General features: G+C 41.8%; 1 long non-coding RNA gene across 2 annotated transcripts in view; it reads left to right on the top strand.

Moving 5' to 3' along the window:
- The first annotated feature begins 1,822 nt into the window (after positions 1-1,822).
- LOC128850947 (uncharacterized) overlaps positions 1,823-27,422 on the top strand; it is a 66,837-nt gene continuing 41,237 nt past the window's right edge. Inside the window, exons 1-3 of one of the 2 annotated variants that reach the window (XR_008448212.1) lie at positions 1,823-2,019; positions 2,701-2,902; positions 7,466-8,467. This is a non-coding gene — a long non-coding RNA (uncharacterized LOC128850947). Of the gene's footprint in view, positions 2,020-2,700; positions 2,903-7,465; positions 8,468-27,422 lie in introns of those variants that run through there. The other variant, XR_008448213.1, reaches the window with a different exon arrangement.

The following is a 27,422-nucleotide window of genomic DNA, read 5'->3' on the forward strand; positions in this document are numbered from 1 at the left end:
CGAACGAGTGACTTAATGTGCTAAAGGTGCTGTGAATCCCTGGACGAAAGCTGATTTGATTGTTCCACGGCTGTTAACGTCGCATAGTGTGGTATTGTTCTAGAGCGTTGCCAACTGCTGTTTCTGAGAACACAACATTGATTGGGGAAGGTGGAATCATAGAATAGTTAGGGTTGGAAAGGACCTTAAAGATCATGTAGTTCCAACCCCCCTGCCACAGGCAGGGACATCCCACTAGATCAGGCTGCTCGAGGCCCTATTCAACCTGACCTTGAACACCTCCAGGGATGGGGCATCCACAACTTCCTTGGGCAACCTGTGTCAGTGCCTTGCCCCTCTCATCGTGAAGAAAGTCCTCCTTATGTCTAGTTTAAATCTGCCCCTCTCCAGTTTATACCCATTGCCCCTCATCCTATCACTGCAAGTCTTTGTGAACAGTGCCTCCCCAGCTTTCCTGTAGCCCCTTCAGGTACTGGAAGGTTGCTATAAGGTGTCCTCAGAGCCTTCTCTTCTCCAGGCTGAACATGCCCAACTCTCTCAGCCTGTCCTCAAAGGGAAGGTGCTCCAGCCCTCTGACCATCCTTGTAGCCCTCCTCTGGACCCGTTCCAGCAGCTCCATGTCCTTCTTACATTAAGGATTCCAGAACTGGACACAGTACTCCAGATGAGGTCTCACAAGAGAGGAATAGAGGGGCAGAATCACCTTCCTTGCCCTGCTGGTCACGCTTCTTTTGATGCAGCCCAGGACATGGTTGGCCTTCTGGGCTGGGAGCACACACTGCTGGCTCATGTGAAGCTTCTCATCAATCAGCACCCCCAAGTCCTTCTCCGCAGGGCTGCTCTCAATCACATCATCTCCCACCCTGTACTGAAGCTATGGATTGCCCCGACCCAGGTGTAGGACCTTGTACTTGGCCTTGTTGAACCTCATGACATTTGCATAGGCCCACTTCACCAGCCTGTCCAGGTCCCCGTGGATAACATTCCAGTGTGGCAACTGCACCACTCAGCTTGGTGTCATCTGCAGACTTGCTGAGGGTGCACTCAATCTCACTGTCTATATCATTGATGAAGATATTAAACAGCACTGGTCCCAGTACAGACCCCTGAGGGACACCACTTTTCACGGATCTCCACCTGGAATTTGAGCCATTGACCACTACTCTCTGAATACAACCATTCAACCAGGTTCTTATCCACCAAACAGTCCACTCATTAAATCCGAATCGCTCTGATTTGGAGAAAAAGATGTGGTGGGGGACCGTGTCAAAGGCTTTACAGAAGTCCAGATAGATCACATCCGCCGATTTTCCCGTGTCCACTGCTGTGCTTACCCCACCCCAGAAAGCCACTCGGTTGGTCAGGCAGGACTTGCCTCAGCTGAAGCCACGCTGGGTGCCTCTAACCGCCCCCGTTGCTGCTCACGGTGCGGGGGGGGGCGGTGCCCGGCGGGTCCCGGTGCCCGAGGCGACCGGCAGGTGGCGCCGCCGCCCCCGCGGGACGGGGGGAGCCCCGTGAGCCCTGCGGGGCGCTAGAGCGTGAACGGGGGGCTACGGGAGAGCTGGGGAGGGGCTGTTCACAATAGTGATAGCCCTTGTGATAGGGCTGGGGGCAATGGGTATAAACGGGAGAGGGACAGATTTAGAGTAGACATAAGGAAGAATTTCTTCCCCGTGAGGGTGGTGAGGCACTGGCACAGGTTGTCCAGGGAAACTGTGGCTGCCCCATCCCTGGAGGTGTTCAAAGTCGGGTTGGGCGGGGCCTCGAGCAGCCTGATCTGGTGGGATGTCCCTGCCTGTGGCACGGGGGTGGAACTGGGTGATCTTTAAGGTCCCTTCCAACGCAAACTATTCTATGATTCTATGAAAAAGATTTTTTTTATTTTGTACAATGCTTTTTTTTTTTCCCCCCCTCTGAAACTGCTGAGCCATGTACTGATCGTGTTACATTGCAGTAAACGGCTCTGTTTTGTGGAGATGTTCTGCTTTTTTAGTGCTCCTAAGGAAGGGAAGAAGTCAAGTAAGTGATGTTTGTTTCCATTTTTTTCATAAGGGTGCAAACAACACAGTAAAAAACAAACTATTCACATATTTGTTAATTTCTATTCATAAAGGGTTGTGGGGATAGGACAAGGGGCAATGGGTATAAACGGGAGAGGGGCAGATTTAGAATGGACATTAGGAAGAATTTTTACACCATGAGGGTGGTGAGGCACTGGCACAGGTTGCCCAGGGAAGCTGTGGCTGCCCCATCCCTGGAGGTGTTCAAGGCCAGGTTGGATGGGGCCTTGGGCAGCCGGATCTAGTGGGATGTCCCTGCCCATGGCAGAGGGTTGGAACTACATGATCTTTAATGTCCTTTCCAAACCAAACTATTCTATGATTCTAAAATGGATAGAAAAAATACATAACCTTGAAGGAGAATATACACACAGACACACTAATTTCCAGGGAACTTAGATTACCACATACACGGATATATACATGTTACCAAGTACAGCTATCCAACGTATCACAATGCCTTTTGGCATTATAACATGCAAGCACATGATTTCCATAGGAAAAAATATTTAAACCCTAATGCTGTCACTGTGAACTGCTTTTACTTGTTCTGCAGAGTAGGAGCCTTTTTTGTGTTTCTTCCAGGTTACTGTCTTTTCCGTTTCTCTTTCTTCTCTTCTATGTTCTCTAACACCATAAGAAAAAAAGTCAGAAGTTTACATGATTTTCAGAGGGCTGCCTTTAACACTAGAAAGAAAATGTTATGAGCAACTATGTTTGAGAAAATGAGCACCCCAACCAGATCTTGGAGAGAGCTCATCATTCCTCATATTGTCCTACCCACTGTGACTGAAACATCAGTCTGTTTTACAGCACAGAAATATGCAACTTGGTATTATCAGGTAAGTGACCTTCTCATTGTATAGACACTGGTGAAAACAATATTATTCAGTGTTGCTGTTCATGTTTAGTACATTCATTACTGAGATATCAAGGAAGTGCCATAAAAACAGCCTAGCATCTATTAAAGAAACCTTATGGTCCAAGACTTACAGAGCAAAACCTGGAGAGCTCTTTTGAATGATGACAGATGTACAAATGAAAGCTACTTTTATTATGAGAGGTCCGTTATGGAAGTCACTTGTATGAGTTCATCCACAAAATCGTTTGTTCTCCTCACAGTAAGGCAGCTGGAGAGGGGAGACAGAGGGGCAGATAATGTGCACCAGTGTTGCTCGTGGTCCTTTGTGGGAGTGACCAAATGGAGATTGATGCTGACCTCTTCTGAGATGATACTGAAGACAGTGACGTGCTGTTTTCTGCAGAGGCAACACAGGATTCAAAAGACTGGCTGTCTCCTCTCCATTGAGGTGGCTGATAGAGGTCCCTATGCTGAGGTGGTTCTCCTGGGGTTTTCAAAGCAGCTCAGTGCCATGGTGGAGACAAGGACTCTGCTGTCTCTGTGGGAGGTGCAGCATATGCCAGAAGATGAGAGCAGATCTTCTATGTGAAGATGCTCAGGTCTCCTGACCAAAGCACACTGTTTTGGAACCACTTAGCTACTGTAACTCTGGGAGCTTGCCTGATCCCAGCCCAAGTGTGGACGGCCTTGTAGGAGGTCAGGTATGGTCCATGCTTCCACATAAAGGAGCGAAATCAGCCGTACCAAGGCCATGAGCAGTGAAGGGTTTTTTTCTGTTTGTGGCAGTGGTGTGTCTAATTTGTCTGGTGTTATCCCCTAGACTTGAGAAACTTGCTGATGGTTTTTGTATTCTGTAAACACTCTCCTGTGGAGGGGGATATCAAGGGGAGAGAGAAAAGCTAATTACCCTGACGTCATCTCTGCCCAATTTCCTTCCTGATTAAACAGGGCTGACACATGCCTTGCATGGAGATTAAAGCTACTTTGTAATGAAAAACTGTAATTAGGGCTGATCATCTAGTTCTGTAGAGGCCGCGATCTGCCTAGGTAGCTCCAAAGAGCCCACTGGCTGTTTGATTTGACATGCATGGCAGAACCCTGAATATCATGATAAATCTGATAGGCCTTTTAGCTGTTTAAAAAAAAAGCAACAGTGGTTAGATGTTGGGCACTTTGTATTCCTTAGCTGTCAGAAACAGTTCTGAGCAGGCAAATTTTTTTGAATTAGTATTTCTACTTTTTGCCCTATTTTCACCAGTGAACTTAAGGAAGATGGAAGCGTATGAGGGATAAAATCTGTAGGGACAGAAGTTAGACTTTCCAAAGCAGTACCCCATACAAGAAAAATGATAATAATGTGACTTTAGAAATGTTTTTTGTTTTTCTACAGGAAACATTAGAGTCAGTGCTGGGCTTACTCATGATGGCAGATTGTGTAGAATGGAGCTGAACCCATGCCCCATACATGTTGTGGTGATGCATTCCTCACTCCTTCATCACTGGTGCTCTGGGAGCTGGCTTCCAGCACTGTGACAGCCTTTGCATGGAGGACCTCTCAAGTTCTGGTCTTCAGTCAGGTTGTGACTTAGTTTGTCTTTCTCTAGATGTGGGTCACAGCAGAATTCTGGAGCACAGTACACACTAGGGAGTCCTACAGATGCAGGATTGCTCATCTCTTTTGGGCTAGTGCTGCCTTTCGTCCTTGTTCCTTTCTTGGCAGCAGATAGGAAGGGACTGGCTGCATTGGTCTCTGCCTTCCAGACAAACATTTAGCACAAGGAAACCTGCACCTGGCCAGTGTAATTTTTAAAAAGCTGCCTGGAGTCTTCTGTTCCTTAGTGCTGGGCTCCATCACAGGTTGACTATTAGCAAAGATCTCCATGATGGATGTAAAGCTTTGGGAAGAGAAGATGAGAGGACCTACAAACCTGACAACACTTTCAAACTGCAAATGCCTTTCCTACATGTCCAATGATTCAAAGCCAAGGTCTGGATTCAAATGTGTCAGCAACAGTATCATCACTACCAAATAAGGAGGGTGTGCTCAGCAGCAGTGTTCCTGTTGTTATAGCACGGTGCTACTGACACCTGGTTGCTATTCTGCTGTAACCTCCTGTCCTTTTCAGAGCCTCTGCTTAGCAGGGTCTGACTCCTTGTTCCTCTGGAAGTGTGTCTCTGTTATTCCCAGGCACACGACCTTGTGTTTGTATGCATTGATTCTCAATCAAAGATGAGCTGCTTCTGTCAACCTCTGGCTTTGAGTGAGATGAGATCGTGGGATAGGCCTAATGCTCATTGATTAAAAAAAAGAAAGAAAAAATCACTTTTAAACTAGATTGCAGTGGCTTCTGAGTTCAATGGGAGCAAAGTCCATTTTAAAAATCAAGCTGCAACTGAAGATAAAATGAACACTTTGTGCTGCTCCTTTGCATCAAGTCCATCTTCTCAATATAAATGAGACCTAAGAAAATCATCAGGAGGGATGTTTTAGGCTTCCATGCAGAAAGATGAGGAGTGCAATCTCCCTTTCATTTTCTCTTCTGATTACATTGTTCTATTCAAGATGTAACGTGGAGACAATTTACAGCGAAACAATTTAAATTCTCAGAGATTAGGTCTGAACAGAGAGGATCATCAGAAATGGCCCGGTGCCTAGTAAGGCACATAAGGCATCAAATAAAATGTAGGCTCCCCCACCTCATGCATGCTCAGTCCTCTACTCCTGCTGAGCTGAAATGGGATAGTCTTCAAATACGCTGACCCTTTAAGCACAGAATCTTATACTGATGGTACTGAGCAATGGTGCTGGGCAATGGTACTGAGCAAGGCATCTCAGGCTGACATACGAGCACTCCTCAGTACATCAAGGCTCAAGGTTAAAGTGAAGCCAAGAGCTGTCTGGTGTCCTTGTAAAATGAGCCCCCGTTCTCCTAGAGAATACAGTTTTGTGCTGTCTTACTAAGGAGAAAAGGAATACCACAAGGTTTGTTGCAATGTTACTGGTTAATGAAGTTCAAGGGTGAAAAACGGTAATAGGAATGGGATGATGACAAGAAATAGTATGAGCAGCATATGTGACCTCCGAGGCCAGCTGGGCTAACTGGGAGGGAGCTTGCAGGAGCACAAAATTGCCCACATTAGACCAGGTTTTTCTTCTGACTGCTGAAGAGCTGTTTACTTGCTCTGCTGATTGCCTATGGCCAATTTTAATCTTGAGAGTATGCCTGCTTTGTTCTCTGCTTTGATCCTCTTCCATCTGAGTCAAAACACAAAGATGTTATTAAGATAAATTAGTAAAGACAGCTCAGGAACTTGGTGGGAAATTCTGATCATCATCTCCCCTAGAGATAAAGTAATCCCCATGCTCAATCAATTCAGAGTATGTAACAATCCTGAATGACTGCTTTGAAACATGGGGAAAACAATGGTGCTCTATGAATTGATTGCATTTGGCCTAATTTTAGAAGACCTTTGGATAGGAGTACTTAGGAATAAATGGGAGAGAGTACTAGAAATGTGCAGTGCTGAACAGGCCAGCATGCGCTGAGCAACCTTTATACTGTAACATTAAATAACCTTTATCTGTGCAGGCCTGGTTTCATTAATTGTCATAAGCAAATGAGTGGAAATGCTCTGAGGAAAAGTGCTATGTGAAGTCTAGTAAAGAAGAACACATGGGAGTATCTGAATCATGTGTCAATGTTTCCATTTGAGAACAGCACTCAGGAGTTATTTATTTTCAAGCAAAATGGAAGAAAGGTGCACTTCGGGCTTTTTTTGTCCACACAGTGCCACTGTGCTGACATAACAGACCCATTTGGGAGCAGATAGGTTTGAGCTGGTTAACTTGAGCAATTTGAGATGACAAATACCCTAAAAAGAGAAGGTAAGTTCTGGAGTTATTCTGAAGGGAGAGAAGATTAATAGCATTGGGTATTTAGAAGATTCAGATAATGATTTCACTAAAAAAGCTCTGACTTGGTCTCAGCCTACAGCTGTAATTCAAATCATAACAGCTACGCTTCTCTATGATTTCTACTTCTAGAATAATCTCTAATAGAAATCACCAGTTGCTGTAATTTCTCCTAAATGGTACAGTGAAGAATGTTTTGCATATTGCCTATTTGCAAAGATTAGTGTAAATCTGAGTTATAGAGTAATTAATGTACCGTTGCTGTGATTTTTATAATTTGTGAAAGTCTGTGAACATCTAACGGTGCCTGCAGACCCGAAGGGCATACGTCAGAAACAGCATAATACACCAGGTTGTACTGCAGAAAACAGGATGGGATGCCAGGGAATCTAATCCTGTTACATGAAAATTTGTCAGGTTTTGTGTGTGTGTGTTTGTGTGTGTGTGTGTGTGTGTCTTATTCCTGTGGTAACTCCAAGGCTCCACTTTGACCTGCAGGTCTGAGAAGGAGTTCCTTTCCGGGTGACAGTGGGTAGAAAGCCTGAGCATCATTTGACAAGCTTCTGCTTAGGAAAAGTTGTACTGTAAGGAGTAATTGTGCTTATAGGCATCTCTGTATTTTTGTTTTAGAATGAAACAGGAATGAAAATATAACTGGAAGCTGGGATGAGTCAGCATAGGAGGATCCAAGAATTTGAGGAAATTCTCCCTGGAAGTCAATTAAATTGGACATGTTTGAAGTGGAAGTGACCTTGAACTTTCAGTGAAACATAGCTGAATTTTCATTGGTCTCTAAGTTCTATTCCGTTGGTTTATAATGAAGAATAAATGAACTGAATGGAAGCAGTATGTGTTCTTGAAGCACAGGAGTTGCTGTAAGAGTGTGGTGGAGAGCTGCACAGCAGGAGCTAGTTTGAGGCTGGCAAGGTCAGGACTAAGGGAAGAACAGTAAAGGAGCTATGGCATGAAGTATTATGATTTTCCCCTCCTTTGTCTTTTGTCCTAGGCTTTTCCCAGAAGGATGCTGATGAAAAGCACAGCATCTCAGTGCTCATGTCCAGAATATGATTGGCTTGCAGTCGAAAATGGGAGTAAGGAAGGTAGGGCAGCTTCTTTCTTGCAGGTCATCCAAGTCATAAGTCATTTGCACAGCACTTGCTTCAGGTGACTGTTCACTGGCAACCAGCATTCAGAGCTGGTGTGGCATTACAGTGCATGTTAAGGGTCCATGTGGGCAATGACAAAACTGACTTGGATGTGACTTTTGTGAATAATAAAATAGTAGCTTGTCTTTAAATGGCACATTTTATCTCTACCTGTTGAACTGCATTGTCATAAGTTCTTAAGTGACAATACTGCCAAGATTTGGCAGAACGAAGATCAGCCCTAAGCCACAGATTACCAGTGACTTCCTTGAGATCATGAAAGTAGCTGCTGAAGAACCAGGAAGAGAACCCAGTTGAACTCGCTCCTAGGTCTAGGGGCCCCCTTATGGCCCAATATTAAGCCAAGTCCTGCTCCAGAAGAAACACTTTCCTGCATGCTCTTAGCTGGGCTAAAGTGTGTGGAAAAGCAGTTGCCAGCAAAAGAAACCTCAGAAGTTTTTTTGTGTAGGCTTTTTCCCCCCTCCCTTTTAAATCAGGCTGACTTTCTTCAAGGTAGGAGGGAAACAGTGGAGTCACCAATTAGCACAGCGAGGTCTAGATAGATGCAGCTGTTACTAGGAGCTCAGAGAAGTTAGTTACTTTCAAGGTAAAATGAAGTGACTACAAAGAAGAGCCTGAATGAGCCAGTTCCCTTCTCTGGCTGTTTGTGAGGAACTGTGACTATGTGGTGGAGCTTTTCAAGGTTGGACTACATTTGTAGATTGTCATGCATCCAGACTTTGTGTGGCCTTGTAGCTCAGTATTCACTGTATTCATGGTAACAGAGATTGCTTTGTTAACACACAGAGGTATTGCAGGAGCTCTGTAATGCCTCAGGACTTAGGCTTTATCTGGGCTTGTCTTGGCCTGCCAGTGGCTTTGTTTTAGCTTGTTTAGCTGCAACAGAAGTTTCCTAATGACCAGGTGAATATTACATAATTTGCTCTACTCTTGCTTAACTTTGTTCAGTTGTGTGATATAACTATAATTTCTATTTATCTGAGAGTATCAAGTAGTTATTTTATGTACAATGAATAATGTAGGACCCAGTCAAAATTATGCAGCGTAGAGGACTATAGGCATAATGTCACAGCAGAGGCCTTAAAGAAAGGCTACTGAATGGACTGCAGAGAAGTACAGATACGAGATGGCAATAGAGGGTGTGGGATGTTACTTGAGACCCAGAGCTACGAACAACACATTAGTGGTCAATGACTAATAGTTAAATAAAGGGAGACCTAGGGACTGGATAAAACTGGTTTTGAGGGTAACAAAGAGCAAGCATCTAGTGTATGTTAAATCTCATATATAGTATGAGTCCAGCCACCTTAGGATCCAGGAGGGCAGTGAAAAGCGGAGTGTAGTGATGGAGGAAGAGTAGGAACTGAGAGATGTGTGTATCATTACTGAGAATTAATAGATCTTTTTTTTTTCTTTCTCTATAATAACTAGATAAGGGTTAATAATTAAGTCATTTCAAGTTCAAGTTTCAGTGACAGTAACAACACGTTCTTGGCTTTTCTCATAACTTGAGCTTCTTTAAGCCGTACTAAGATTTTCACTGTAACACTTTGAACAAAGTGCATCTGAATGCCTTCCTAAAAAGACTGTGATCACACATTCAGAATACTCAGTGAAAAGCCATGGAAGTGAAGTAGCTTAGAAATTCCCTAGAGTCAATACTGCATGTTTTCCTTCGGTATTTATTTACAAGAAAATGAACTGCTTATTTATTCTGTAGGAGGTGAAACAACGTGATAGAATTCTGAAAAAACATTCTTCTGATTTAGCTGTTCAGTGAAATATATATCTTTTATTCAGGATGTTTATTATCAGTACTTAAATAGGCTTTGCAAAAAATTTTTGCACTTTATGGTTTTGGGATCAGGGAAGGTGAATGGGTCACTGGTTATTAAGAAGAAAACTCAGAAGCCATTTGTTATTGATTCCTCCATTACAACGTAAATATTTCATTCAGATGTTTCTTGAGGCTGTATTCAAAATATAATGAGTTGAGGTTTTTTTTTACATTGTAACATGAATATGCTACAAGAAAGTTGCAATAAATCAAGATTTATTTTTATTTCTAGGATATGATTTGAATCAAATGCTTTTATAAAGAAGTTTGGCACATGTGCTGTGACTTTATTTTCCTTGGGTAAGTACGAATATTAACATACTTTATAATCAAAAAAGCCTCTAATAAAAAAACCCCCATTTTTATATGTGATTTACAGCAATCTGGTGCATTTATTTGAATATTTTCTAGTTCGGTTTAAATATACCTCTTGAAATATCTTCTAGTACATCAGCCAAATTTGCTGATAGTGAAATTTTCATTTGATAAATTTTAATAACAAATTTAGTTTAATATAGAGAGATCTCCATCACTGAGACTCGATTCTAATTCTGACAGTGCAGCTATTGGTTATCAAGTCATTTCCCATTAAGATCCATCGTGAAAATTGTACCATTGAGAAATACGTGTTTTGAGTATCTGACTACTCTGAGAAGTAGAGTTCTGGATTGATTTCTTATGTCTAACTTGCAAAAAGCTGCAGCTCAAATTTCTTGCCTGAATTGTGGTACCTGGCTTGCCCAGTACCTGCAGTACTGGGACTTTAGCCCAGAGAAAGTAGGACAAGCAGTGATGGGAGGAGATTTGGATTTACCAACAGCATACCACGTCTTGCAAATTGCAGGATTAGACAAGTTAGCGTAAGAGGCCATAAAGATTAAAAAACCCAAGGTGAGACAGTGGCCAGCCATCCTCATTAGCTATTGCTGATGCTGCATAGGAAAATTTCATTAAGGACTGTGCAGTGGTAAGCTGTACCGCAATATCTTCCATGAAATGAAGTGTCTTTTCTTCCTGCCTGCCCCCTGTGGTACTTGTCCAATTGCCTCTGGAAACTGAATTTATCAGCTCTTACCCAGCTCCCACGTGCTGTCAGCTTGGACAACAGAATGTAGCTGGAAATTAAGAAATCATTTGAAAATTTCCAGTTTTCATCTCTCTCTCTCTCTCTCTCTCTCTCTCTCCCTTCCCCCCACCCCAAAAGCTTATGTGGCCCACAAACATCTTCATATCTGTAGAATATCTTTAAAACATCTAGCACCTTGTTGAATGCAAGGGAGAACATGAGTCCTGTACTGCTAAGCAGAGATGGTAACTCCACAGAAAAGTAATTATGCTGAGGATCCATGTGTGTACTCTTAAAAAGAACTTCAGTGTACTCAATACATCTCAGTAATAACAATAAATTATTTCTGTTATTTGCTTTGCTTCCCATTTACTGCAAAAGCCTACAGATGATCAAGTAATGACAGCAACTGTAATTTAATAGAAGTATTGAGGCTGTCTACAATTTACGAAAAAGTAGTTAGTTCACATTTTGTTACTTTCTGTGCTGTTCTTGGTGGCATCTTCTGTACTGGATCACACCTTCCTCCCTCAGACAGTGTCTGCAACCTTGTCACTTCTTTCTTGCTGAGCTACAGGATGATTTTTTTCGTAGGGGAGGAGCTCCATCTCCTTAAAGGCCTTGCCACGCTTCAGCCTTGTATTACAGAATCAAAGGGATTTCCTCCAATGTAACTGGTACCCACCCTGCTGGCAACTGTCCTGTGACTTGTGAATCATGCTAAAGACTTGACTGTACCTCTGGGCTTCACAGGGGACTCGAGGCAGTCCTTACCTGGAAGCTGTGAAAAAATTCATTGGAGCCTCTAGTCTATATAGTTTTTTAAAGCAGATGCAGCTGTTCCGTGAGGTGCCTACAGCCTGGGGGCTGCAATACGTAACTGTCCCAGACAAGGGTGTAACTCTAATAGGAAATCAAAGTCAAAACAACTGAGCATTTTGTTGCTCAGTAAAAGTTGGCATTGTCTGAATCCCTTCTTCCACCAGATGACTTTTCTCTTCAGACTCCTGTTCACCTTCCTCCTGTGCCTCTCTGTGCCATGGGAAATACAAACAACCTCAGTCCTGGCTCTTGTCAGTGACAGCAAGAGAAAAGAGCTGCTCTTTTTGCAGGGAGCAGATGCAGTAGAACTACAAGGAAAAGTAAAAATGAAAGGCTGCCTATTTCTTTTGTTCTGAGTATCCTGTGACAGCCTCGGGTTGACCAAGCTATTGCTTGCTGCTTGCTGTGTGCATCTGTCTGGAAACGTGTCTAGGTAAAATTTTTTTTGGTCTGCCTTCAAAATGGTAAAGGCTGGCAGCTTGTCTTGGCCTCAAAGTGATGCTGCATCCTTCTCCAGCCATGTGCATGTTTTCTGTCAGGGCATGTGGGCCCTTTTACTTGCCTGCCTTGTGAGTTACCTGAAATATGCAGTCAATGGATCGTTCCTGTCAGCACATTTCACTAGACAGCTCCAGAGAAAAAATAAGTTTAAATAATCATCTGTCTCCCCTGTGCATCAGAAAAGAGCAATAAAAAAAATGGAGATAAAAGACTATTGAAGCCTTAGGACTTTTCATCTCTTTTCCTTGGGGCAAATGCAGGTCTCTTTCCTATAGTAAGTACATTTCAAGCTGTTCAGTTTTATATTTATTTAGTGACAATACTTCTGAGGCTTCCCTGGAGAGCTTATTTTGTAATTTAATAGATGCCTCTGTTGGGGATTTTTTTTTTTGCTCTAATTTACTAAGCACTCAGTGGTTTTCATATTTAAAGCACATTACAGACATTAAATAATCTGCAGACAGTTACTGAGAGGTAGCTAAGCCACCACCTCGCTCACTCTGAGCCTTTCTGTTGATAACTCTGTGGGAACTCCATTTAACTTAACTAAAAAATGTTTTTCTGCAGTTAAATCAGAATTTGTAATGTGGTAAAATGGTTGGTCAGGCACAGGATTCTTTTTCATTCTTGTGTTCTCATTTTAAATCATATGCCACTTCCTCATCATTTCAGATTTTTCCTAACTTTCAGCCCTAATAATGTTCTTCTTTTGCTAGCTACATCTCATTGTTCTTAACTCTATGCCAAACAACACTTCTTCTTCCTTCACTTTTTGAGGTGTGCAAAGTGTGCATGGATGGTTGTCTTGATGTGGCCTCAGGGCTCAGCTCACTCTCCTTGTTCTGTTGTGCCTTCCCAACTTCTGAACTAGGCCATATTCTGCCATCTTCTGCACTGATATCAAACTCATCTGGTGCCTCTAAGGATCAGCTTATAGTCACATCTATGTTTCTTCTCTCTTCCCAGCAGCAAAAGCTGCTTCATTGCCCAAGGACTCTAGAAATATTTCTACTCTGTCTCCTACGTACCACTTCATGTAGAATGACAACATCACTGCAGCTCAGAACAACCTTCTTGTCTAAATGCCTGGGAAAATTATCAGAGAGACACAGGTCTCAGGAGATGACACCAGCGCTCCTTAATGTCTTTATGGGAAGGATGAGAAACTCTATGATTGTCAACAAATTGAATGCTGTTTGTTAGCCTGTTGTTCAAAATGCCCCAGAGCTGACCACTTAGCTGCCCTTGGCTAGCCTGTGTCCCTTATATCCTCACTGGGTGCTGGGCCATAGGTGAGGAGACCGAGGTGCACAGCTCTGTGCCCTCTGGGAGTCCTTCTGCTTTCTGTGTGAACCCAGAGCAAGTGCCAACGTGGGATTTAAAACAGATTGGTCAGAACTAAATGTTTCAGGTCAGAAAGCCTGGGAGGCTGCTTGTGAGGGTCACACAGTGGCCCTGGCTCACCCCTTTGGCAGCTTAAACAGAGCTCCAGAAAAAAAAAAATCTATTATGCTTGGCTGCTTGTGTTTCAGGGCATATGTATTTGGAGTAGATTTTGACACTGAGATATTATAAACCAGCTTTTCACCAGCACTGTAGTCTTTTCTCTTCACACAGCAGTTAGAGTGCTGCATGCTTTCACGCAAGAATTGCCTGTGCCTTGCCTGTGTGAATTGTCCTACATTTCTGCTACCTTGCAATGTGTGCATGGCTAAAAATAGCATTGGCCTTTTAACCATCACATTGCACACTGAGCACTTACCTGATAGTAGGCAAACAACCTGCACATGTAACGAGGAAAAACAAAGTAGTGATCAAAAGAGCATTTGTCCACTTTTTTTTTTTTTTCCTGGTAATTCCTCTCATGGATTGGGCTGTCATTTTAAATGAAGCAAGTGCCTGTGTATTCAGCTTGCACCACTTCAGATGGCAAGTTCACCTGTTTCGCATTTTATAATCTTGTATTTCAGAGCAGCGTTTAAAAATGTTACCTTTTAATTGTTGACTCCAGGACAGAATTACACACTACCTCAAACGCAATAAATAGCTTCAAGGAGTATTATTATGCCATAGGACCTTGGCTTTTGAGTGTTCTAGTCTGCCTCCTGTTTTTGCTTGGGTTAGCCTGAACAGCACAGAGCCATATGTTACCTTGACACACCTGGCAGAGCAGATCAGAGCTTAGTCTGATGTTATATTTCAGGTCAGCTGGAAAACGCACTTTCAGTCACTGTCATAAACATATTCAGGTCAAAGTCTGAAAGAAAAACCCTCTGTATGTTTGGATTACTAGCTGATCTTCTCTGCTGAATGCCACAGAATGAAATGCTGTCCACCAGCTTAGTGACCCTAAAACTGGCATTTGAATTTTGGGACAATGCTTTTCAATGAAGTCCTGTGTCCTGCACAGTTTCTCTGATAACGTGTCTTCTATTGGCACCTCCTCCACAAGGTTTGCACTCAGTCTTGGTTTCATCAGCAAGATTAATGCCAGCTCTGCTGAGCATCATAAGTCCTGAGGCAGTGTGTTCCTCTGAGAAAATCCCTGAGTCATGCCACAGTACTGTTGCGATTAGGCCTCCAGAAGATATTCCATAGTGCCGAAGCCTGAGAGTGTGAATATCTGTCCTGGGTGAAAGTGATGGCATGGGACAGTTTTGTTGAAAAGCGGTAGAAGCAAGGGGGACAACTGGAGGTGCATCCCTGTCCGATGCTGAAATGAACAACTGGATGGAGATCCTGTGCCATGAACAGCACCGGGTATTTTAATATTATTCTCTGGTTTGGGGCTCTCTGAACTTTTACTTCTATCCTTTGTCTTTCCCGCTTCTGCAATCTGTGCAACAAAGCTGTTTGGAATAATTGGTTTGCTTCAGTGGTTTACATTAACAAACCTAATGAAAGCAAAACTACTACTCTTGGTTTTCAGTGTTGTTCTGATGTAGGGCAGGCAGACAGTTTCAAGGTATCCAATTCAAGGCACTGGAAGTGGCAGAAAATATATAGGCCCATTATCATTCAATTAAAAAGGATGGTACATACAAAATGATCACTACAAACCATTCTTTTAGTATTCACTCCATATGAATTTTATGATTAACTTTTTCAACGTAAGCAGGTAAGTTGCAATGTCTTGGATTTCCATTAAAAGGTGCCAGAACTAGCAACCTGTCTGTTGCTTTGTGGTGCAGGGCTAGGAGAATAGATGAAATTTTGCCATCTTAAGGGACTTGACTTTGAATGTGCTTGCAGAATAGGCAGTAGTAACAAACATTCCCCGAGCTGTTTGGCCTGGCTATACCTCTTACTGCTTGGCATTGTATAAGCCTGGTTTTAAGTATATATCTCTAAAGCATGTGTGCCCTGAAAAGATCTGCTTTGCTTTTCCTGTTGTTTCCTTTAATTTCCTGGCCTATGTTTGGCACTCCTGGGAGGGAATAAAAGGTTTGAAATCACCACTGTTCGCATTGAGTTTAGCAGTATTTGCTAGTACTGTTATAACTAGATTATTTGGCCATCGAACCAGAAAGGCTAGAAAAGGCTTACAGAAGTCCCCCTGACACACCAGCTGGGATTGCTGAATTTCACTGAAGGAAGCGCTGCAGATGCTTAACTGGGTCATATCTGTTTATCATGTCTAGTTTATCCTTCCCTAAGATAAACATCCCACACCACTGAGTCTATTTTCAAATACTAATAAAAGATTGTCTCTTCCTCCAGTTGTTCATGTCCACCTTGCCATGTGGTCTAACTTCTGATCATAAACCCCTAAATGAATTAACTTAGATATGAGTGGTATCAGTCAGTGTTCAAACATGGACCACACCAAAGCCTGATAATCACTGAGACATATGTTTACAAGGCTCGACACAAATGAGATTGAAATGGACACTTTGTGCTATAAATGGGAAGACAGCTAGTGAAGGATGAGAGGTAAAGTTTACAATTGTATAGCACAAAACTGGAATGTTCTCATGAACGTTCAGAGTTTTTGTCCTCCACAGCTGAAGATTGTTGGATAATAGATGTCAGATTTAATGAGAACAATCCCTAAAAGCCCACCTCCTCCAGTGCACTTCAAGCTACAGAACATTTCTGTAATACACAACAAAGTGGCTCAATCAATATCCTGCACAATGAACCTTGTTGCTTGAGGAAAAGGGACAGGGCTGCTAGGCCTGCTGTGCGATTGCCTCTTCCTCTAACAGCTGTCTTTGTGCCTACTCTGTAGCCGGAGATTTACCTTTGAAGAGTCCAGAGAAAAAGGAAGGGACCAAACCCCCTAGCACTTACGGTACAAAGACCCACAAATTTCATGAGCTACGTGAGCATAGTAGTAGAACAGCAGAAATGAAGAGTATTGCCAGTGTGTTATATGAGGCATGCAACTTCAAGCACTCTGTTAAAAATGTTTCTATTGCATTTAGTATTGCAGCTTAAATTTCAAAGCTAGATTTGCTCAGAAGGTCGGTATAAATAATTTAGAATATTTAGAAGAGTCATGAGGAAAGTATTTAGTAATTTTTTTTGAACTATGCAGCAGTTTTATATTTGTTGCCACGTTAATCCCTCATAAACATGTTTTCATTAGCATCCTTTTTTATTGAATGCTAAGATTACTGCAAAATGAAGGTCATAACAAAAGGTTTATACCATACAAAACTGCAAAGCAATCCTGCTTGCTGTGAGTGCTAAATACTGCCAAAATCTTACTGCACAGATGCCAATGAAAACGGCTAGCAAGACTACTGGAAAAGCACCCTCACAGTCTGTCCAAGTGTACTCCAGCATTGCGTGTATGGACAACCAGAAACGTCTGAGGGCTTCCTCATGGTTTATGTGCCAATAGTTGGAGAGATGTTTGAGAGAGATGAGAGTGACTCAGCCTTGCACAACACAAAGCTGCCCTGCTCCCATTGAACCTGGTTAGGATGGAGCATTTGCATCCCTAGAAGCTGAGTGTGCTATTTAATGTCAACAGTGGTGTTTTCATTTATCTCACGCCCTCTGTATTCCTCGGCTTTAATAATTAATGAATGACTTTCTGTGAATTCTCTGCAACTTTTCCACCCAGGATTTGGGCTGCTGTTATTCAGGAAGAAAATGCATTTCATTCCCTCATTACTGGATGGCCACGTATAGACAGATGTAGAAAAGCACGTGGCTTTCCTACATGGAGAAATTACAGAGGCTTCAATAAAACCCTATTAAAATCAGTTTCATTAGAGTAGCACAACCCTCCCGGATGCATATAGACTAGTTAACACCTGGCTAATACTGATTTTTTTGATGTCAGTGACTAGATGATCCCGGTAGCTTCCTGTCTTGCAGCAATAGCGTGTACATGAATTGATTTTTGTACACTGCATTGAAAGCCTTAGGGGAAAAAAGGATGGGTTTATTGGTTTTGCTACCTATCTCAACAGTAGAAAATGTGCTTAGATTAGTACAATTTGCACATGGAACAGTGACAGTTTCACGTTAGCTGGTTCTTAGCACTTGAACAGACTGAGGCATTCCTGAAATTAACATTCAATGTTTAAAATAAATTTAATATAGCTGGTGCTAGTGACCTATAATGAATGTAAATTCTCTGATGAAATACGGGAAGGTGTAGATGTTGGTAGGTAGCAAATGCAGTGGTTTCCTTTCAGTGTCTGCGGTGTTCCCCCATCTCCTCTCTCTGGGTGTTTGAGCCCGTGGGAATCTGCTTTTGGTGCTTTTATGTGTAAGCTCTTCAGCTTTGCTAGGAGGGAGAGAGAATAATAGACATGGAGTTCTTGCTGAAGGTAATATATCATGGCCCTATCTGAGTTCAAGTACTTTTCCTTTTCTCTATAAATCTCCCGCATTGCTAGCTGCTGGCTTTGGCAGTCGTGCCACTTGCTGACCTTGGACAGATACATGATAACAAGGAAGTTAAATGGCCTGCCTGCAGTCAGAAAGCAGAGTGTCTCATTCCCAGAAAGTTCCTGCTCTTCAGCCTCAAGACTGTTTTTCTTTTCTAAAGGCAGTTGTCTTTCTGCCTATGCAAGAGATATGCCTCCTTTGACATTTACAGTCTAGAAAAAGGGGTTTTCAGTCTGTGCCCAGACTGCTGGATGCTTCCTAATCGATCTGTGATAGGTGTTGAGGAAAATCAAAGTTATTACCACTGGGCTGAACTGCACTGTACTGAAATCCTCAGTCCCCTGGAAAATTTTCAGAGTCCCACATATGTAGAAAATATGGAAAGCCATTATCTTGAGATGGTAATTTGTGAAAGCTGGAAAAATAGTTCTTAGGAGTAAAACTCTGCAGAGTAAATGTATGTCCAAGATACCTCGTAATGCCACAGGAGGCTTAATTCTAGGCATTTATTTTTGTAAATAGTGACTTTTTCAATATTAACAATTTCAATCTTTGTAACTTAATATGATGACTATTTGTAGTAATGATTATTAGTTATATAATACAATATGACAATAATATATTATTAGAAATGCAATATTTTAGTGACAGATTAAATTATGAATTCTTAGTGATGTGATTTTACTACATTTTAGTACCGCAGTGCTGAAGTTTTATTTACGTTCTAAAACAAACAGCTCTCTATGTACTTCTAAAGCATGGTCAACAGTCTTTAGTCTTTCTATGAAATTTTACTTCTTAAAATTTGTGCAGTCTGGGGAATTTAAATAGTCCAGGGCCCTTTGAAAGTAAATCTCTCGGCAGAGTCACAGATGATGAGGTAAAGTTGGGTTATGCTCATTTTTTTTCTTAACAGGGAGATGTGCCAAGATGGCAGTGATTCATTCTTTTACCCCAAGCATGGTGTTTAGGTTTTTTGCATTCAGTTGTGTAATAAAATCTCCTCCTACAAAGCAGCACTAGTTCAATGTCTCTTCCAGGAAGAATGGCCAGAGTAGTCAGTGATGTGGTAAATGGCTTAATTACCATCAGTGCTTTATTATAGAATCAAAGAATACTTTAGGTTGGAAAAGAGGTGTTTTTTAAATTTTGGTGAAATTGTTTGGTTTATGGGTTGGTTCTTAAAAGTTTCTTCTGTCAGAGATCAGAGTAAGAAAAGGAGTACAGACAAGTTTAAAACAAAATCACAGCCTTGAAAGTCTGGGTTGTTTATATTCAGGACTCCATATCATTCAGTTGCAGCGAGTGAGGGCAGACACCTGTTTGGATTTCTTTCCAGATTTCCTCTAATAGGAGAACAATTTTAGATCTGGGAGTTTGGTTTGGGCCCATTTGCAGTTACAACAGTATACAGCTGTGGAAGAGCAGTGACGGAAAGGCGAAGGTTACTTAGAGGAGTAATTATTCATAGCTGCAATGCAGGAATAGACAGGATGTTGGTAAGGTTGCTTAGCAGCTGTATTCACACAATCCAAGCTCCACTGTGTTTTCATCGAGGATCTAATGTGCTTTCTGTTAAAGTAAAACTATTCATGGCGTAGAAAGATATATTTAGAGAGGGAACAGCTTACTTGGCTTTTCTCATGATTAAAGCACAGTCACTATCCTCTTACTGCTATTCCTGATGCTCAAACTGAAAGTGAGGCCGACCACATTAGCCTGCTTTTGAAACACTGCTTTTTTCAAGAGGCTACATCTTATAGCTTTTGCTTTCACTGTCTGTCTTTCAACCTTGTACCACTCTTGGGAGCACTGATGACTGGATCCTGGCCACTGCAGGCACTGATATGACTAACTGCGGGGCGCCTGCAGTCTCCACCCAAGTGAAGCATTTGTTGTTCTCCCTTGACCTATGCTCCTTAGCACTTCTGCTTGATAGGTGCTTAGAAGCAGCCTACAGAGATCTCAAGCAGAGGTGCCTGTAGTAGTTTCTGTCCCCAGCAGCCCATCCTATCCCTTCCTTTTCTCCTTACTGCTACTTGTCTAGTGATTGCTCAACAACCATAATTTACAGGTATTGAAATAGTTGACACTGATTTAAGCTGCCAAGCTGTAAAGTAAAATGATGTATACCAGGTGCTGGCTCAGAAACTGCAAAGGCGTCCAGGCAGCTGTGTGGCTGGAATCTTTGCTGTCTGTCCTGCAGCAGCTGAACATGTGGCAGGATGGGAAAATCCAAGAGAGGAACAGAGCAGATAACTGGTGCGGAATCTGGTTTGTAATTTCAGTCTCCAAATTTGAAAATAGAGCTAGCAATACCAGCAGGAATTTTAGAGGTGGAAAGCCCTGTGTTAAAATCAGTATCACTATAGAGCCTCGCACATAAGCAGCATATAGACCAGGAGTAGGAAGAAGTTGTTAGTGAAGTCACTAGCAAAAATAAGGTTAAAATGTGATGTCAGTTTTTCATATGTGGCCTTTCAAGGTTCTGATATATAATATTTTCCTCTTTTTCTCTTTGTTTAAATTGAGATTTTTTTCCCTTATTGGCTCAGTGTACATGTGTTCACGGAACTTCAATAAGCATGAGAAAGTCAAAGGCAGTAGGGTAGGATGGGCAGGTGAGACCTATACTCTTATTAATGAAATTTTTCTATTCCAGCGATAAAGATCATGGTAATCTTTCTTTTGTTGCCTGGCACAATGCATTCTGTGGTGCACGGAACAGGCAATGGTTCTCCAGGGGAACCAGGCACTGCTCATCCACAGCCTCAATCACTGCTCTGAATATTGTGTATCCTCTTGTATGGCATCATATCTCAGTGTTTCTGTGCTGGCTGCACTTCACCTGGGCTTTTCTTCTTTATTCTTCCCACACGCCACCCACCAGAGAATAGGTCATACCCATCAGAAAGTGACATGAGAAATGGTGCCACCTTCTTCTTCAAATAGTAAGAAAAGACGAGCATGGAAACTAACATTAAATCATGTAGGATATAATAGCTCCCTCCGGCACTTTTATCTGTCTCTTGTCTTCCACTGTTGCTTGCAAGCCATGCGTGTTCTGGCACATGAGACCAGGACAGGCTAGAGATGGGAGAGTGGACAGTGGATGTCTTTAACATTTCCTTCCTGAAGAATGTCCAAGACTTCCTGGACTCCTTTGCCCTCCAGGACTGCCTTCCAAGGAATTCTGTTGATCAGGCTCCTAAGCGAGCCAGATTCTGCCTTCTGGAAGTCCAAGGTGGCAGTTCTGCTGACCTGCCTCCCCGCTTCTCTGAGGACTGACAAGTCTATTGTTTCATGGTTGCTATGCCCAAGACAGCTTGCAACCATCACATCACCCACAAGTCCTTCTCTGTTCACAAACAACAGGTCCAGCGGGGCACCTTCCGTAGTTGGCTCCTTTACCAGATGTCAGCAAGTTATGTTTCACACACTCCAGGAACCCCCTGGACCGTATCCTCTCTGCTGTATTGTATTTCTAGCAGAATCTGGTAAGTTGAAGTCCCCCGTGAGAACAAGGCCTAGTGATTGTGACACTTCTCCCAACTGCTTCCAGAATAATTCCTCTGTCTCTTCATCCTGGTTGGGTATTCTGTAACAGACTCCCACCATGATATCTGCCTTGTTTTTTCCCTCCCCCTAATTCTTGTGCATAAACATTCAACCCTAAAGTCACTATTGTCAAGCCCTAGACAGTCAAAACACTCGCTAACATACAGGGCTACCCCACTGCCTCTCCTTCCTTGCCTATCCCTTTTGAAGAGTTTGTAGCCATCCATTGCAGCACTCTGGTTGTGCAAGTCATCACACCATGTTTATGTTTTCCTGCTACACAAAGTTTTAACAGGAGATCTACTTTTTCTATTTACCTTCCAAGTGGGAAAGTGATCTCAGACATCAGTTGGCCACCACTGACTTGATCTCAGGGTATTTGCCGTAATTTTCTGGGTTTGGTTTCATATTCAATGTCAATATGTCTTTTATTCACTCACTATGTACACAAGTGCCTGTAAACAACTTCACCATTTTTCCTGTGTCTGGAGACTTTGCTGCTACTCTGTTATGGAAAATGTTTCTGCTTTCCATCAGTTGTAATGATCAGGTTCCACTCTGATGTTTTGACATATTTCAATTTTTCCTTGCTAAAGGAAAATATTTACTTGTTTATTATCAGCTTTAAAGTCGAGGTTTTACTGTTCACAGAAATAAATGACTTATCACTGCAATCCTTTTTTCCAAAGCCTGAGGAAAACCACTTGTAATGGAAATTAGCAATGGCTATTACTGAGGAGAGGAACAAAATGTTTCCTTTTTATTATCTATCCTATTAATAGTTACCAAGAAATGTCAGGTGACAAAATAGAAAAAGCAGATAACATCAAGTCATGTTTTAATCTCATTTAGTCCCTCATAATGATGAACCAGAAGAGACCCTAATTATGCAGTTACATGACTTAAATAGTCTTGCTACTGTAGATAATTACATTTGCGACATGCCTTGAAAGTGTTAGTAGAGTTATGGAGCTGATTTTAAACTAAATTTCTCATTTAATGCTTTTATACAGAGACACTGATACATCTCTGCTTGAAAATGTGAGAAGAATTTGTCAAGAAGTGACACTACTTGTTTGAGTTGGAGATTATCTGTGTTTTGGGGGTTGTTTGTGCCTGTCCTTACATTTTATTAAACTGGGCAATCAGAAAAGAAGAAGGTTTTCATACATCATCCAAAATGGAGCCAGTTCACCCAGCAGTCCTACCTGAAGAACTTAATGCTTTCAAAATGCTTTCAACAAAATTACATTTTGTAGGCAGGACACTTCACTGATCACTGACAACTTAGTAATTTCCATCCCAATAAGTAGGCAAAACAACAAATATAACTTTATATGATTTTATTTTAAGCATGGCAGAATAGTAATTTGTTACTTCAATACTGTCTCACTAGGAACCTCCTTTGCCTTTTGTGTATCATAGAGAAGACGTAGGTACTAATGCCTGAAAATTTAAGCAAATATTTTCCTTCCAATTTTAGCTTTTTCTCCTATCTCTCTTGAACATTTATCCATTTTTATCTTTATAGCTTGAAATTACAGCAATTGTTTAGCCATTATTGAATTGTATTTCCTATTTTGCACAGAAATCTTTTGCCATTTAATCTGTCTGTAGCAGAAAAAGATCTTGAAATGTCAAGCATAAATGTGGAACTCAGAAATGCAATGTATAATAAATGTTAAAGTACATAAGGAGCCATAAGAATTCAGCAGAAATACAGTGGGATACAATGAGAGACTTATCTCCTCAGCTGCTTCTCACATTGTATTTTTTGTTTATCCTAGAAGTCACTTAGGATTAAATAACCTTCTTGTGCACAGGAATTTGTTAAGGGGGAAAAATGTTTAAAAACCAGTCCTTTCAAAAGTGTCCGTTGCTGATCATACTCAAAGGGAACTGAAAGATGCATACTTCTGCAAATGCCCCTTTATTTCATTTTCTGACAGTGGCAACACCTCAGCCTTCTAGTGGATTCAGAGCCAAGCTTGCACATCCAAAAGATAGGTGAAACTGCTGGATCACTATGAAACTCTTCACCATCTATTTTATTGCAGTGAACAGTGCTAGGAAGAGGTCATAATCTGTATATATGTCTCACAGATCAGTGTGAAGAATGGACACAGTATTATTTCATATGTTTTTCTTCCCTGTGGTGCTTTTCCTCACTGTGCCAAGTGCCTGTGGGTAAAAGAAAGTGACAGCATTGCAGGGAAAGCCAGTGAGACCTAAAGGCCACCATATTCCTGCTGTTGTGAAGATAGTACTTTGTTACCTTATTTGCTATCTCTAGTAAAGTACTTCCTTATTCTGTCCCTATTCACTTATTCAACCCATTGAGCAAACCAGTGTGAGAGGCTGCACATCAATATTCAAGACACACTGTGATGTCAGGAATCTAGAAGAGTGGCTTGGTTTGGTCCCTTTTAAATAGGATTGAAATAGCTGAGTTATCATAGAGCCCTTTTGGCCAAGTGGTCTCATAGGGTTTCACAAAATTAACTGCATTTAGTGGGTGATAAATTTCTGGTGAAAGAAAAGCTAACTATTAGCCATCAACAGAGCCAAGAACAGGTCCCACTCTTGCTTTTTCCACTGGGCAGCACTCCCTCTCACAAGTGTCCTGTGCACCATTTCTTGTCTCACCAAGAGCGCCGGGAAGGAGCCTGTTGCACTGAGGAGCGGGAGAGGAAGTGCTTTCCCACGGGCTGCAGGCTGAGAGTCAGTGAGACTTGGAGGCAACATTTCTTTTCCAAGAGGGTGTCATGAACTTGGAGTAGGGGACCTGTGGCAGTTGGAGCCTGGCAAGTGCTGTGCGAGGCTGGAGGCTGAGGGACTCAGGGAACCTATTAATAGTCTCTGTTGAGAAGTTTATATTGCCTCAATAACATGGATCATTAATTTTGCCTTATAATCATTAAGAAAATACCTCCGTTTGAGGGAATGTTAGGGACAAAGTCAGATGTAAGAAATTTTTCTGCTTTTCTTACTCCTGTTACATTAGCTATTACCTAAGTCACTAATCTCTTAGCTAACCTCTTTTTGATAATTTAAAACTGATGGAACGATTATATTGTATGTATACAGATTAGTACACTGCTAAATCATTATTTCAAGTTTTATTGCTTTCTGAGTACTCTGTGATTTTCTATGAGAAATCTGGAGCAATAAAACACATAATACAAACAAATTAAAGGAAGTGTTCTGGGGATTTACACAAGGCATTTATCCTTTCTGAGTACCAGTTTCTAATGAAATTATGTGGAAATAAGTGGAATTTATTTCTGATGCTAATGCTCATTATTGTCTCCCTTTTAAAAATGTTCACTACAATATTAAGATGTCTTCTCCTCAAGTTCCCTCTCTCTCTACAAGGCCAGCAGACAGTCTTGCAGTTCTCTGCTCAGTGCCATTTTCTCTTTGTTCTCTCTCCTAAAAATTGAATAGTATAATAAGCAGCTTCCAGGGCAGACTGTGATTCAGAGAGAATATAAGCAGAGCACCATGCACAAAAAATTCAGTGGATGGGTTAAAAATGATCTGAATCTCTGGCTGTGTCCCATGACCCCATGCAATGAGGGACATAAATAGGCACGGTGGCCAACCTACATCCTTGTTTTGTCTTAGATGCAGGTTGTTGTGCAAGAGTCACTGACAACAGCAGGATTTACAGCTCTTCCCAAGAGTCTGTGTGCAGCAGCCATAGTGCTTTGCCCGCAGAGGCAGGGCTGGAGCCCAGGCAGCCGAACCAGAGCAGCCAGGAGTTGAGATACAGTCTCTGCAAGCCTGCTGGTTCCAGCAGCACTCTGTAGGAAAAAAAGACTGCAGTTATTTTTGTATATCTATTGTGAATGATAATTACTGCATCCGAAGATACACAAATGGCAGCTGCCTATTCCCAGGGTCAGATGTCGCCCTGAACAGATATGAGAGAATGCTTCCCTGGAGATGTTCTCTGCTTTTCAGCATGGTATGAGTCCCTTTTCCATGCCCTTGTTCCCTGTTAGGCTTCACCACTTGCTCTACTATCGCCTGCTTCTCACCTGGATCCCAGCCTGTTCCACCTACGAAGGTCTTCCTTGTGTCAGATTAAAAAATGCCTTCCATGTATACTGAGCCCTGCATGGCTTTCCCAGAAAAGAACATCCTGCATTTAGGTAATTGAGGTTATTAATGCAGAAAATTGATGCCTGTTTGTTATGTTCAGAGCCTTTTGCTGTTATGTTCATTAAAATCTCATCATGGTGGATTTTTTCAGTAAAATCTTTGAGAGGCTTTTTATATCAACAAATCCTAGAAAGCCTTTTTATATCAATATTAACCTTACGGAGTCCTTTTTTTGATATCAGCATAACATGTGAAGGCTTTTTTTAATTATAAAAAACTTATCAATGCTGTTTCTAGATTTATTATGAGCCATAGAAAAGTAATAGCAAAGTACAAGCAAGCAGTCCATTGCAAAGTATGAATTACAAAAACAGTTGCTGTCTTAATAACCTGAAACTAAAAAACACCAGTAATTTTGTGTTGAACCTTAAGTGCAGCCCTAGAGAATGCAAAATGTAGTATTCTAGACAGAAAATGTCTGAGCAGGGACACAACTATTACAGGACAGTGATGAGTTTTCTTTAGCCTCAAGAAGGGCTCACGTTCTCCCCACTGTGTAAAACAGCAAGAAATGCAGTGATGAGTAAGATCCATTCATATGGTTCATGATTCCTCACAGCCTCTTAAATGAGGCTTTATCTTGCTGTTTTATCATATTTACTATAGAATATGCTCCAGTGCCAACAGCAGTGCAAATGCAATTACAATGCCTCTCCATCTCTCTTTGCTTGGTCTGCTGCTGCTCTTAATTATGTGCTTTCCCAATGGAATCTGTCACTGTGCAGTTTTTGAAATGGTATATGAAATAATAGAATCAAAGGATAGTTTATATTGGAAGTGGGTCATTTGATTCAACCTCTATTCAAAGCAGGTCCAACTGGAGCAGGTTGCCCAGGACCTTATCTAGTTAAGTTTTTAATATCTCCATGGAAGGAATTTTTTTTCTTAATATCTAATTGGGTTTTTCCTTGGGCCCATTACCTCTTGTCCCATCACCATCTGCCTCTGAGGAGTCAGTGTCTGTTTTCTCCCTTGAGCCTCTTAAGGCTGAACAAGCATAGCTCTTGTTCTTGCTTCTATGTGCTGAGCTCCAGTCCTCTGACTAATTTGGTCACCCTTCACCAGACACTCATCAGACAGCATGCAGTGAGCTATGAACAAGGGTGATTAAACACGCAGGCATAGCAAAGAGTATGGAAGGAAAGGTGAAGAAGAACTTGCTGTTTCCAGATTTCATAAAAATTGGAAGAAACTCTGGAGATGATACGTACAGACTAATGATACGTACAGACTAAAGGATGGTGCTGTGGAAATGGAGTAAATAACTTCTACACTGCTCTGCAAAGACACTACTTCTATCAACCACTACCAATGACTACCTAATTTTATTGTAAAGAAGAAAACGGAACAGATGTTCAAGGAGCTTGTTGAGGCCTCTCGGAAGCATGGGAGGGTGGCTTAGTAATGTGACGAGTTCTTGAGATAAGATAAGAGAAGGACAAGGGTTTGGAGGGCAGCACTGAATGAGGTGCACACTAAATCTTGAAAGCTTTAAGGGACGTGGTCCCTGATGCACCAGTTTTGGTGAAGCCTGAGAGGATTGTGTACAGTCTTGGGGTGACTGAATTTGGTCTGGCTGCCAAGGGAGTTAATATGAATGGACAGGGATGTGCAATTGAC

The sequence above is a fragment of the Cuculus canorus genome, chromosome 1 (assembly GCF_017976375.1).
Source record: "Cuculus canorus isolate bCucCan1 chromosome 1, bCucCan1.pri, whole genome shotgun sequence".
Lineage (NCBI taxonomy): Eukaryota > Metazoa > Chordata > Aves > Cuculiformes > Cuculidae > Cuculus > Cuculus canorus.